This window comes from Cetorhinus maximus, chromosome 8 (genome assembly GCF_964194155.1).
Source record: "Cetorhinus maximus chromosome 8, sCetMax3.hap1.1, whole genome shotgun sequence".
Taxonomy (NCBI): Eukaryota; Metazoa; Chordata; class Chondrichthyes; order Lamniformes; family Cetorhinidae; genus Cetorhinus; species Cetorhinus maximus.
This window is the reverse complement of record NC_135886.1, coordinates 78,364,933-78,378,001: the sequence shown is the minus strand read 5'-3', so window position 1 is coordinate 78,378,001 and position 13,069 is coordinate 78,364,933. Positions and strand designations below refer to the sequence as shown.

Below are 13,069 nucleotides of genomic sequence, written 5' to 3'. Positions count from 1 at the left end.
TTGTTTTTATCATTTACTGTGATCAGAGTCTTTGTTTCAGGTTTTTTTTAACTCAACATTTTTTAATACAATTTACTTATACAAGAATTATTATTTCTCTTAATGCATTTTAGATGAACAAACGACTGTGTTTAAACCCTGTTTCCCCTGAAGATGCCAGCTATAGCCTCTCTCTGTTTTTTTTCTCTCTGGTAGAGTTTCCATGTCACCAGTAACATAAACGGTATTGAAAGGAAACGTAGCAGATTATTTTTTAAGTGAATGATTTAGGATTCTCCTAATATTCAAGCCTTCAGGATAGATATCAAAGGATGGTTACAGCACAGAAAAAGGCCATTTGGCCCATCGTGGCCATGCTGGCTATCTGCATGAGCAACTGAGCTAGCCCCATTACCCAGGCCTTTCCCCGTAACCCTGATTTTTTTTTTCTTCTTCAGGATAGAACCTTTCTGATTTATCTCTGATGTTACAGCTAAGATTTTTGTCTGGTTTGTTTTCAAAATAAAAATACTCAGGACAAAAACAGAATTACAAAAACAGAATTACCTGGAATTCTGTTTTTGTTTTGGATTTCCAGCTTCCGCAGTAGTTTTATGTTTTTAAAAATACTCAGGGACTGTACAACTAGTTGCTTTCTTGTTAAACTATTGGCTGCCTTTCTATGAAAAATCTGAACCTGAAAAAGCAGGAGGATTCTTAGCTGATTTTATTTAGTGTAGCTGCATTTGGTGTTGGTGCCTTTTGCTGGCAGCAGGGGATATGGGAAAGAGAATTAGTTGGAGTTCACAGTCTTGACTTCTATCCAGAGAAGCCTGATGGAAAGTGTGGGTGCATGGACATTGGTTGAGCACAGAGTAAGCTGTTTCTGTGATACCTTCATGTTGAATAACCCACCAGCATCTGTGTCTAGGCTAGCACCTGAAGAATTGCCACTTGGGTGAGGCAGCAAAGGGTTGCCTGAACCCATGGAACCATATCCAACTCGCATCAACCAATGGCATGTTAGATCTAAATATCTTTGTATTTATATTCCATGTCTCAATTGATTGACTTGCTTCTAGGTTCAGATTTACTATCCTAATCCTTGTTGTAGCTAAATACTAAGATGATTACTTTGTGTCTATTATGTTCTTTTCTACTCCTCCAGTATGTGTTTACTGTATCGATCTACCACAAAGTGCTTTTATTGCTGCAAAATGTACAGTGGTTTGATGTGTTACAGATAAAGTTTGCTCTTCACCTGTATTTACTTTTAGCTTTGCAACATTCATATAAATCTTTGCATTATACTCAGAGCTGTCTTTTGACTAAATTTGATGCGACCATCACGCTATGTTGCAGCTTTGGAACAATTCAAAGTTTTCCATTCCGTAGAGTAAATTTGGGGTGAACTCCTCATCTAGGTTCAAAAATGAACAGATCATAGACAAGCAGTCATACCTCACAGAGGTAGTGGCGGGATTGAGAGAGAGTGTGATGAAGCAGAGCTCTGTGGCTTTGGATGATGGGAAGCATTTAGATAAAAAAATAGAAGGGGGCTGAGGTTAGATCTATCTTTGTAAGGGTAGGGGAGGGAGTGGTGGTTGAAGGTAGCAGTTCAGGTTGATAAAGCAGCTAATAAAGCATAGAGGATCCTGGGCTTTATAAATACAAAAGCAAAAAGGTTATGGCGAACCTTTGAAATACACTGGCTCAACCTCAACTGGAATATTGTGACAATTCTGAGCACCACTTTAGGAAGTGAAGGCATTAGAGAGAGTGAGTGTGTAGAAACCCTTTGGAGTTAAAAATGTGGAGCTGGGAAGAGAAACTATTAGAGCGATTCTCTGACTGTGACTGGATTGACAAGTGTGGAACTAGGCAGTGCGTTCGGCTGGACAGTGGAGCTGAAGGATTGGAATAGTATGTGTTACAAACCATGCCAAAGGGCTGAGAGAGGGATTTTTTGCTGTGGGAGGAGGAGCAAAATTTCGAACAGATGAAATGAAAGGAGGCATGACTACCCCTCCTGAGCTTTTCTCTTTTGTCTCTTCCCATTCACGTTATGTAAAGTGAAGAGAGAAGAAAATGGGAGATAAAAATAATGGGCTCAGGTCTGAAGCAGCAACCCAAATGTTTTCATTCAGCACTAATTGGTGAAATATCTATTTAGTACTGGAAAATAGTCTTATCCATAACATGCTATATCAACCTGTGGGACATTGCCTTTAGTTTTCCCACATTTCAGTCATAGGATTGTATATAAAAATACATAAAGGTTAAAACAGGGAAATGTGACACTTGGCCCAACCAGTCAACGTTTACCCTCTGGGATGAACATATAGGCCCAATAGTCAGAAATGGAAGAGAGGCAACTTGTCTTGCCTGTGACATGAGAATCTCCTCTGGTGTGGTGTTTTTCCAGTGCTTAATGCTGTTATATGTAACAACTGTAGAGTACTGGCTATTTTATTAATGGGACATTAATGATCTTTTATGTATTGTAAGAACAATCTGGAGTCCTAATATTAACTTGGAATGAAAGCAGACTGCCAGTGATGGTGTTTTGCACTGTTAGTTACATCCCATCTCCTTTGTGTTTTTTTTATTTTTTATTGGATACTTAAATACATTCGCACATATTTTATGTAGCAATTGTATGTCAAATGTACATTTAGCTGTGTATGAAGCCAATGTAAATTTTGATTGTGTGCTACTTATGAGAGGAGTTGCATTGATATGCTCAGGCCACCTTCATGAGTGTACTTGCAGTGGGAACATGCTAGTCAGTGGTTAAAGCAGCTTACTTGGCTTTGGTTTCTAAATGTTAAGTTACAAAATAGGGAAGGAAGCCTTGTGTACTGGAGGGCTTGTCAGTTGGGATTGTTCCCTTTCATGGCCAATCAATGGATGGCTGTGTGGCTTCCATTGAGTGAGTCTCCAAGAATGGGCTCTAGACTGGTTGGTTTGTTCCCAGTTTCAGGCAATGGCTGAACATCATTCATTACAGTTGACATTTGACCATTTTTCAGCCACATGTTACATAGTCGGGGGTGACTACTTCACCATGGCAGGAGATTGATGCATCTTCATGCAGGTAGTAATGAGTTTTATGCTGGCCTGCATGTTGTGGACACCAACAGCAGGGGTTCAATCCCTGTACCGGCTGTGGTAGTTCATGGAAGCCTGCCTCCTTGCTGTGTCCCACGCTCGCTGTGGAGTGGTGACCCTCAAGCTATATAACCAATTGTCTCTCTCTAATGGAGAGAGATGTCTATGGTCCTTCATGAAATACAGCTAATTACTATTTGTGGTGGGTCTTCTATTCCAGTTGGAAAGCCTTGCAAATAATGGGCACTGTTGTCAAAGATTATAAACTGGTTGTGATCCTTGTGATCTTCTGGAGTATTACCCAGGTATAGAGATATGACAAAGGTATGTGTAGAAAGGCGTACTTCTGGCACAGCTCCTCCAGAAATCATGTGGCATGGAGTTGGTGTAAGTCCTGGAACTTGCAAATGTGACCATAGTACATTTTGCTGTAGTTGGTTGTTTAGAGATCTGAGATGATAACCAACTGCAGCAAAATCTGCAATGGTCACATTTGTCATATCTCTATACCTGAATACCTCTGAGTTCATAATTCTTGCCACTTCTCCTCTCATAAGAAATGACCCAAGTCTCTTCCCAGGGATTTCCACTTGCTTTCAACACCATCATTAGTCAAGGAAGCACGCGTAGCACTTACTGGGGAACTAGGTCTGCAGGAGTTGTTTGAAATTGGAGAAGAAGATCCGAAGGGATTGACTTCCTCCTGAAGTCTGCAGAGTATCACCAGGTTCTGGAAGTATCATTTCATTTGAAGGTAGTGGTATTAATCATAAGAGGTGCTTTTGTTAATAAACTAATGGAAGGCCATAATCTGACTCTCCTGGAGAAGCTGGTCTAATGTGATGATTCTTCATACTACACTCTTGAGCCCATCTGAGGTGGATTCCCCTGGGAGCTCCCCATTGTATCAGCTTGGGAAACAGTTCATAGAACTGATGAGATGCTGAAGGAATTAAGGACTCCAGGCTGTGAGGGTTGCAATGGTGATGGAGTACTTCTGACTCCCTATTGATATTACTTTTACTGAGTCAGGTCCATGAATGCAATGAAGAGTTCTTGGTGTTGTTTGCAACTATTTTTCTTGAATTTGTCTGGCAACAAAGACCATGTCGGGTGTTCCTCTGGAAGATCTATAGCCACATTGTGCCCCTGGGAGGATTTCCTCAGTCAAAGGAAGTAAGCGATTCAGGAGATTGTGTGTTAGGATTTTACTTGCTATGGACAAGAGGAAAGTACCTCAAAAGTTTCCACAGTCTGATTTATCTCCCTTCTTGAAAATAGTTACAATTGCCACATTTCTCAAGTTGCGGGGGGGTGGGTGGTGGTGTTTTTTTTCCCCCCAAACCTGTAGGAAGAGTGCATGGATTGTAATATGGATGAAAAACGACAAAGCCTGTGGCCCCAATGGTATTCCAGCGGAGGTCCTCAAAGCTGCCGGACCTTTGCTCAAATCAATACTCCATACACTCATCCTATGGATTTGAGAGGAAAAAGAATTCCGCCGCCGAGTTCAGGAACAGTTGTAATTATTTTCAAGAGAGGAGATAAATCGTACTGTGTAAGCTGTTGAGGTATTTCTGTCTCATCCATAGCAAGTAAAATCCCAACGTGCATTCTCCTGAATTTCCTCTTTATTGTAGTTGAGGAAATCCTCCCAGATTCAAAGTGTGGCTTTAGCCTTTCCAGCGGAATCTCCAACATGGCCTTTGTTGCCAGACAAATTCAAGAGAAATGCCAAGATCAACACCGGGAACTTTTCATTGCATTCAGCAACTTGACCAGAGCATTTGACTCGTGAGGCTCTGTGGATTGCACTCCAACGATTTGGATGTCCAAGAAACTTCTTCACGGTCCTGCAATTGCTTCATGATGATATGATTACAACTGCCTTGAGTGGGAGATCTGAAACAGTTCTCTTCAAAATCCGGTCCGGAGTCAGTCAAAGCTTGTGGTAGCGCTCATACTATTTACAATCTATCTGATGGTGGCTATTCACCTCATCAAAGATCAACCGCCCTCTGGTGTCAGTATTAAATACCATTTAAATAGAAAACTCTTCAACCTTAGCCGCCTCTGTGCCAAAACTAAACTGACCAACATTACTCTCCATAACCAACAGTTTGCAATGACTGTGGTGTCACTGCCCCAATTCTGCACCAGCTTTCAAGCCGCCCTTGATCTCTTCAATTCTGCATACAAGAAACTTGGTCTGTCCTTGAATGTCGCCACAACAGAACTCATATCAAACCATACCTGGTCAGCTGCATATTCCACCTCCAAAACATGTTGAAAGAGAGACTCTGAAATATGTTGAGCACTTCCCAAACCTTGGCAGCCAACTCCCTCAAAAGATCACCATTGATGAGGAGATCCAACATGAGATCAGGTACACCAAGTCAGCCTTCTATAAACCACGACAGTGAGTGTTTGACCACAAAAATCTTTGCAAGTCAATGAAAGTCCTAGTGTACAGAGCAGTTGTTGCCACCACATTCCTGTAATGCAGTGAGACCTGGACTGTGTATTAGCAACATATAAGAGCACTAGAGAAATTCTGTCTGTAACCTCTCCACCGCATCCTTTGGTCCAGTGGGAGGACCATCAGGCAAATGCTAACGTCCTTTTGAAGCCAGCTCCATGAGCATTCAGGCAAAACTTGGCAAAATCCAACTATGTTGGACTGGGCATTGCATCTGGATGGCTGAAAAGCGTCGTCTCCACCAGATCCTGCTTTCTCAACTCTCAAATGGCTAATGTTGCAGGGGAGCGCAAAGAAAATGCTTTAAAGACACTCTGAAGCCCTCCTTGAAGTGCAACAGCATTGACATTAATGACAGGGAGTAGCTGGCTACCAGTTATTCAGAATGGTGACAACCTGCCCATCAAGCTGCATCAGGTTTTTGAGTCCCAACAGCTTAATGTTGAGGTAGAGCGGCGGCAGAGAAGGAAAGAAAAGGAAGCAAATCCTGCACTTCAGATCACACTACCTCGCGGGGCGTCCTGCCCCATGTGTTTAAAGATCTGCGGGTCAAGGATTGGCCTGTTCAGTCACATGAAGACCCATGGCAGAAACTCGCAACCTTCAGCAGACCTCCTTGAATCGAGGGACAGCCAGCAACAGTATTGTTTTAAAGGATATGGAAGCTTTGACTTCTATTCTGAGCCATGGGGACTTGGGGCCAGCTTATTCTCACTTGGGTCTGGACTGCCCAAGCCTAATGTCTGAATTTTGGGGGCTGGAGGTATTTGAGTCATGCTCATGGCCTCGAGTACACGTAGTACTGCATTGCATATATGCAAAAGGTATTAAGCTAGCTCGAGTGAAATTATCCACATCTATTAGTATGCATTATACAAGGTAGCAAGAAAACCTGATCAAGAATCCCTCCAAAATCAAACAGTTGATTTTGATCCCTTCTATTAACAGAAAGGTAAGTATGTATAGGTCTGCAGAAATTCATTCAGCTCAAATTACTGGAGTTAAAGATTGGCAGGCAAAACTGAGCTACCTTTAAATCAGAAATGGTTTGGACACTGTAAAGGTACATTCCCACAAAGGGGGAAAGGTAACGCAGCCAAAGCCAGAGTTCTTTGGATGACAGAAGAGATGGGAGGTAAGATGAAACAGAAAAAGGGTACATATGACAGATGTCAGGTTGATAATACAAGAGAGAACAAAGCTGAAAATGAAGAAGTAATATGACAAGCAAAGAGGGAATATGTGAAGAGACTGGCAGCTAACATAAAAGGAAATCCAGAAGTCTTCTACAGGCATATAAACAGTAAAATGGTGGTAAAAAGAAGAGTGGAGCCCACCAGGGATCAAAAAGTGGATTTGTGCTTGGACGCGGAGAGTATGCCTGAGGTTCTAAATGAGTGCTTTGCAATTGTCTTTACCAAGGAAGAAGATGCTGCCAAAGTCGTAGTGAAAGAGGAGATAATTGAGACATTGGATGGGCCAAAATGGATAAAGAGGAGATATTATATAGGCTGGCTGTACTTAAATTGATAAGTCACCAGGACTGGAAGGGATGTATCAGGGGAAGCTGAGGGAAGCAAAGGTGGAAGTTGTGGAAGAACTGACCATATTCTTCCAATAGATACAGGGGTAATGCCAGAGGACTGGAGAATTGCAAATATCACACCCTTTTTCATTAAAATGTGACCAGCAACTACAGGCCAGTCAGTTTAACCTTGATGTTGGGAAAGCTTTTAGAAATGATAATCCAGGACAAAATTAAGTTAGTTGGACAATAAAGGCAATTCTTGTTTAACTAACTTGATTGAATTTTATGATGAAGTAACAGGGAGGGTTGAGGGTAATGCGGTTGGTGCGGTCAGTATGGACTTCCAAAAAAATGTGCCACACAACAAGCACGTCATTAAAGTTAGAGCCCATAGAATAAAAGGAACAATAGCACCTGGACCTCCAAGTCTCTTTGGCCTGCAACTGTTTCTAACTTCTCACCATTTAGAAAGTACCCTGTCCTATTTCTTTTTACGTCCAAAGTGGATGACCTCACGCTTGCCTACATTGAAATCCATTTGACACAGTTTTGCTCATTCACTTAATCTATCAGTATCTCATTGTAAGTTTATGCCTCTATCTATGCTGCTAACAACACAGCCTATCTTTGTGTAATCAGCAAATTTGGATATATGGCTTTCTATTCCATCATCTTAAGTTGCTGATAAAAACAGTGAATAGTTGAGGCTCGAGAAAATCCTTGCAGGACACCACTGGTCACAGCCCGCCAATTAGAGTACTTGTCCATTATCCCTACACTGTCCCTTGCTGATCAGCCAATTACCTACTGCCTTCAATTCCATGAACTTCAAGTTTAGCTAACAGTCTCTTATGATGGACTTTATCAAAAGCCTTTTGGAAATTTAAGTAACCTCCATAGAAATTCCGCTGTCCAATACCTTTAGTCACTACTTCAAAAATTGCAATCAGGCCCATTAGGCATGACTTACACTTTAAAAATCCATGATCGCTCTCTGATCAGTTGAAAATTCTCAAGGTGTTCAGTCGTCCTATTCATTGTTTGATTTTTTGGTGACTGTCTTATATTCATGGTCTCTAGTTTTGCCCTTTCCGACAAGTGGAAACATTCTTTCGGTGTCTGCTCTATCAAAACCTTTCATAATTTTAAAGACCTCTATTTGGTTACCCCTCAGCCTTTTCTTACCAAGAGAACAGACCTGTCCTAGTCATTCTTTCCAGATCCTCTCAGTCCTGGCATCATCCATGTAAATCTTTTTTGCATCCTCCCAGTGTCTCTTTATCTTTTTTATAAAATAGCGACCAGAACTGCACGCAGTACTCCAAATATAGTTTAACCAAGCTTCGATACAAGCCATGTTATTGAATGGTGGAACAGGCTTGATGGGCCATATTGCCTAATTCTGCTCCTATTTTTATTTTTGAAGTAATATGTGACCTCATTATTTTTCTTACCAAAAGATAACACTTAATTTGCCAATTATGTGCCCATTCTTCAAGACTATTAATACCTACTTAATCCCATTCCCATTACCTTTTTAATTTTTTTCCCCAAATATGTTCACATTTCCTTTCAGAAAGCCATTATGAACTCAGCTGCCGCAACACTGCCCCAGGACCCTGATGGGGCATTCCATAGTTTAACACCCCTGTTCTAGAAAAAAATTTAACCTCTTGGCTTTTTGGGTCATAATCTTAAATTTACACCCACTAGTTACTCACTAACTGGGTAAGTAATTTTTCCCAATTTACTTTATTGTAGCCCTTCATAATTTTGAACATGTTTATTAGACCGCCTCTTAACCTTGTTTAATATAAAAGACCGGTTTCTTTAGTCTTTCCTTCTGACTGGTTCTCATAGTATCAGAATAGATATTATAGCATAGAATGCGAGCATTTGGCCCATTGGGCCTGTGCTATCTGTTGAAAGAGCTATTCTATTAGCTCTGCATCCTTGGTGTTATTTTCGTGAATCTATTCTGTGACTTTGACTCCTATTCTAAAGTAAGGTACCCAAAACTGGATGTAATTTCTAACCCTAAAAGCAGAAGCTGCTTGAAATACTTCTCAATTTCTAACCTAAGATTTAGTACTGTTTCTTTCCAATTGTACTCTATAACTAGATGTTAAATCTTGAGTCTCACTTTTTAGTACAGCTTTTTTGTGAGGATGTCCTTTTTTAAAAAAAAACTAGAAAATGTTATAGTCAAACTGATTTATGATAATGGAGAAAAGTAAGATCTTTCTTTATCAAAATGCAGCCTCCAGACACTTGAAACAGTGTCTAGTCAAATAGTTTCTTTGACTAGTGATTCGTTGTTAATATAATAATTGTGTTAGAAATCATGTACTGTAAATAGTAAGTATTTTTGTTCCAGCTGACTCTAAAATATTTTTCTTCTGTGTACTTTCTTAATAGCAATATAAAATACCTCATATCATGAAATGCTTAACTGTGACAATGGATGAAATCTGAAACCAATATAGTTACTTTTTTCAGTACAGTGTGCACATCAGTTACAGGAAATCCTTAATTTTTTATAACTATTGGAAAGCTCCTCATTGGCGATCATGTTTAGGCTTGTGTATGAAGAATGGTAAGTTGGAGGGCTGCTGACATCTGTAGAACCATAACTGGCCATTAGTTAATGCATTCAGGAGAGTCAGGAGAAAAACATCCCTGACTTCAGGACCTCCCCGCCAGACTATTGAATTACAATAGATTACAACTTATTAGTGTTTTCCAAAATTCACCTTGTTCTGTATTTAATATGAACAATATTTCATATATCTGTGCTCAATTCCTGTCTGCAGAGTTTTAGTTCTGTTGCCACCGATGCTCATAATAAATTCCTGTGCCCACCTTTATAATGGAAGTTGCCTGTGTGAATTTGACACTGTGTAATTATACCTTTCTGTACTGTAGTGCCTCGTTTTCATGTTTCCCAGATCCCGACCTAAACTACATAGAAATTCCTATGCTCCAAACAATTCTGCTTCTGAAATTTGTTTGCTATTTAACTATACGTATAAAAAATCAAATTGAAGTATTATATAAAAAATACAGACAGAATATATGAATAAAATGGAGACTGAATTCCATATGCGTGCCTTAGTCCAATTATCACTTGCCCTCTAACCTTGCTCCACCTGAAATCTACACTTGGCCTTTACTTACTGTGTCAGTGCCGCAGAGGAGGTCAATCAGAATATTTTTAAAATCCTCATGAGTTCTTATTTGTCATGCTCTTCATGGTAGTAGTGATGTGATATAGTAGTTAAATGGACAATTCAATAATGCAACCTTCCTATCCCTTACAAATGCAGTTTATTACCCATCCTCTGGCTTAGGCCATAGTTAAATGTCACTAATGCTTATAAATAATCACTCTCTTGCTGAACTTGTTGCGAGGGAAATTATTTAAATTTGATATTTTTCTTTGAGATGTGAGGGAGGGTAAAGCACATTGCTACTGATTCCAGATACTGTTTAGATTTCCAAGTAAACTGGGAGTTTGTTGCACTGTACCAGTAAAAGGCAACTGGATTTTGCTCTGGAAAACTATTCGAAGTAAACAAATAGATGAGTTTTTGGCAATTTAGTCAAAACAGGTTAGGGCAGAAGCGGGAAACTAGGTTGGTGAGCTGTGATGCTGAGCATAAGTTCTGTGCTTCAATTGGAGTTGATGCTTTCTGTTGATTAATAATGCACATTTGCATTTGTAACTTAAAACAAGTGGATGGTGCAACTTGATCAGCTCTGGCCTGGGACTGCAACAGATCTTCAAACAGGAAGGGGAGGGCTGGGATTGTTAGATCAGTTCTTTGGATCTTCGTAGATTTGAAGTAGTGAGTTCAGTATTGTGGTATGATTCAAGAAGTGTCCCCCCTGCCCACCCCCACCACCTCCCACCCCCCAATTATTCCCAAGGGAGATTTTGCTGCATACTTAATATTTCAGAAAAGTGGTGATGACTGAGTAGTGCATTGCAGTTGGAGTGTTTGAAAAGGAGTTTGGAAAAATGAAATATCTTACTTCACTTAATTGTCACAGAGCTATAGAAAGGAGCAATTTCTGTAATAAATGGGTGAATTATAGCTGCAGTAGCTATTGCTGTGTGTCCTACATTCATATATTTATGTATGTGTAAGCATATAGCAATGTGATGAGTCTTCTGTAAGAGAACTGCTATCTAGCTTTATATTGCAGGGATTGTTAACAATTTCTACATGACAAGCATAATTGTGCTGGCACAGTATTTTTTTTGGCACTGGGCAAGTATTTTGTGTCTGCTTTTGTTTTAAGAACATTCCTCTGAAAACATGAATGTGGCTCCCACTGCTGTTTATCTAACTCATTCCTCCCTGGGCCAGATGAGGTTGGTTGGGCAATATATTTGCTGTCCAATATCCTAACTAGAGCTGGGAGCACCTCCTGAGTTACTCCTTTTGACTAAATGGAGTTTGGAAGAATAACATTTAACTGTGTTTGAGATTTGGAAGCACATTTATGCTATTTCCATTTCCTTGTGCCATTTTATAGAATTCTGATCTTCTGTAGATATAACCTGAGAGGTTTAATTTATATTGCACTTGACGTGGGTTGGCTCTTGGAGCATTCATTGATTTATCTGTGCAATGTGCAAAATTGCATTGTTTTGGATCATCATCAATCATTATGGTGCCAACTGATGTAATTGCAATGTGCCCATGTAGTGCCAAGGACAGTACAGAAGCTGTCAGGAAACTGGTTTCAGACCATCTGAGCACTTATCAGGTGACAGAATTAGAAAAGAAACATCAACCCACGCAAGTTTTGTGGAAGGATTGTCTATTCATCCAGGTTAATATTCCAAAAGTCTTCCATATTGGTACAAAGCTTGCAGAAGAAAATGGGCTTTTGATTTTGAATGCTGTCTCCCTGTTCTCATTCACATTGTGGTTTGGTCTTAAGGTTGTCTTAAGGACAGTACTAAGGATACTATAAAATCTAGTTATTTTGAAAGAAATTGCAGTAATCAGAGCCCTCAAATTTGAGCTCCACCCTATGCAACACCATCAACCATCAAATAAATCTGTGACACTGAGGAGTAATCAGGGCTAATTGTAGTGTCCCAACTGCTACCCTGGCAAAGATTGGTCAACTAATTTTGGACCAGATCTTGAACCCACGTCCCTCCTTGTCTGTATGACCCAGATACTATAAATTGGGTAAATCTTGAACTGTTGTAGAACATGTTACAGAGACCAACTATAAACTGTTTGTGAGTGGGGAAATGAAACCTATTAAGCACAGAAGCTGGTGCTGAGTAAATTGATGGGCTGAATGGCCTGATTTTGGGCTGTAAGGTTATATTTTCCTGTTTTTTAAAAAAAACTACAAATGAGTTGGACCACTTCCTGATAGATTGCTACCAGGTTGCTCAATCTAACTCTTGACTTCTGATTATAGGTTACTTGGCAATAAAATTAGCTAGAAGGGAGCTCCTATTTCATAGATGGAGCATAATTGAAGGGTAGGGGTTGACCTTTCTACATTTGTGGCCTCCAGTTAAAGTTTTCAACTAGACCTCTGTAGAATGGAACTCAAGAAACTTGTGTTTCAACTTTGAGGATATTAACCTGATTAAAATTAATTTCTGAGAAGCATTATTTAATGTCTCTTTGGATAAAGCAGAAAAGCAATTAGTCTACAGTGGTAAGTTTTTAACCTGAAACCTAATACCAATAACAAGAGGGCAGAAGGGATGGAGTTTATGACAAGCTCAGTAATAAAACTTAGAGAGGGACTTTCACTGCCTAGGTGGGTAGTTTGGGTTGGAAAATTTCCCGACTTGGCTGGCCCACTTCGTTTTAAATGGGCCAGTTACACCCAATTTTTGCTCCGGGGAGGCGGGGCATGATAGAGTCAGGCCCTCCGACCCATGAAGCAGATCATAGGTGGCCATGGGGACGGGAGAGAGTTTGTGCCAA

At 40.1% G+C, this 13,069-nt stretch overlaps 1 protein-coding gene across 10 annotated transcripts in view; it reads left to right on the top strand.

Moving 5' to 3' along the window:
• The window catches only part of LOC144683748 (Krueppel-like factor 12), a 190,252-nt gene that overhangs the window by 67,175 nt on the left and 110,008 nt on the right, over positions 1-13,069 (top strand). The window lies entirely within an intron of this gene.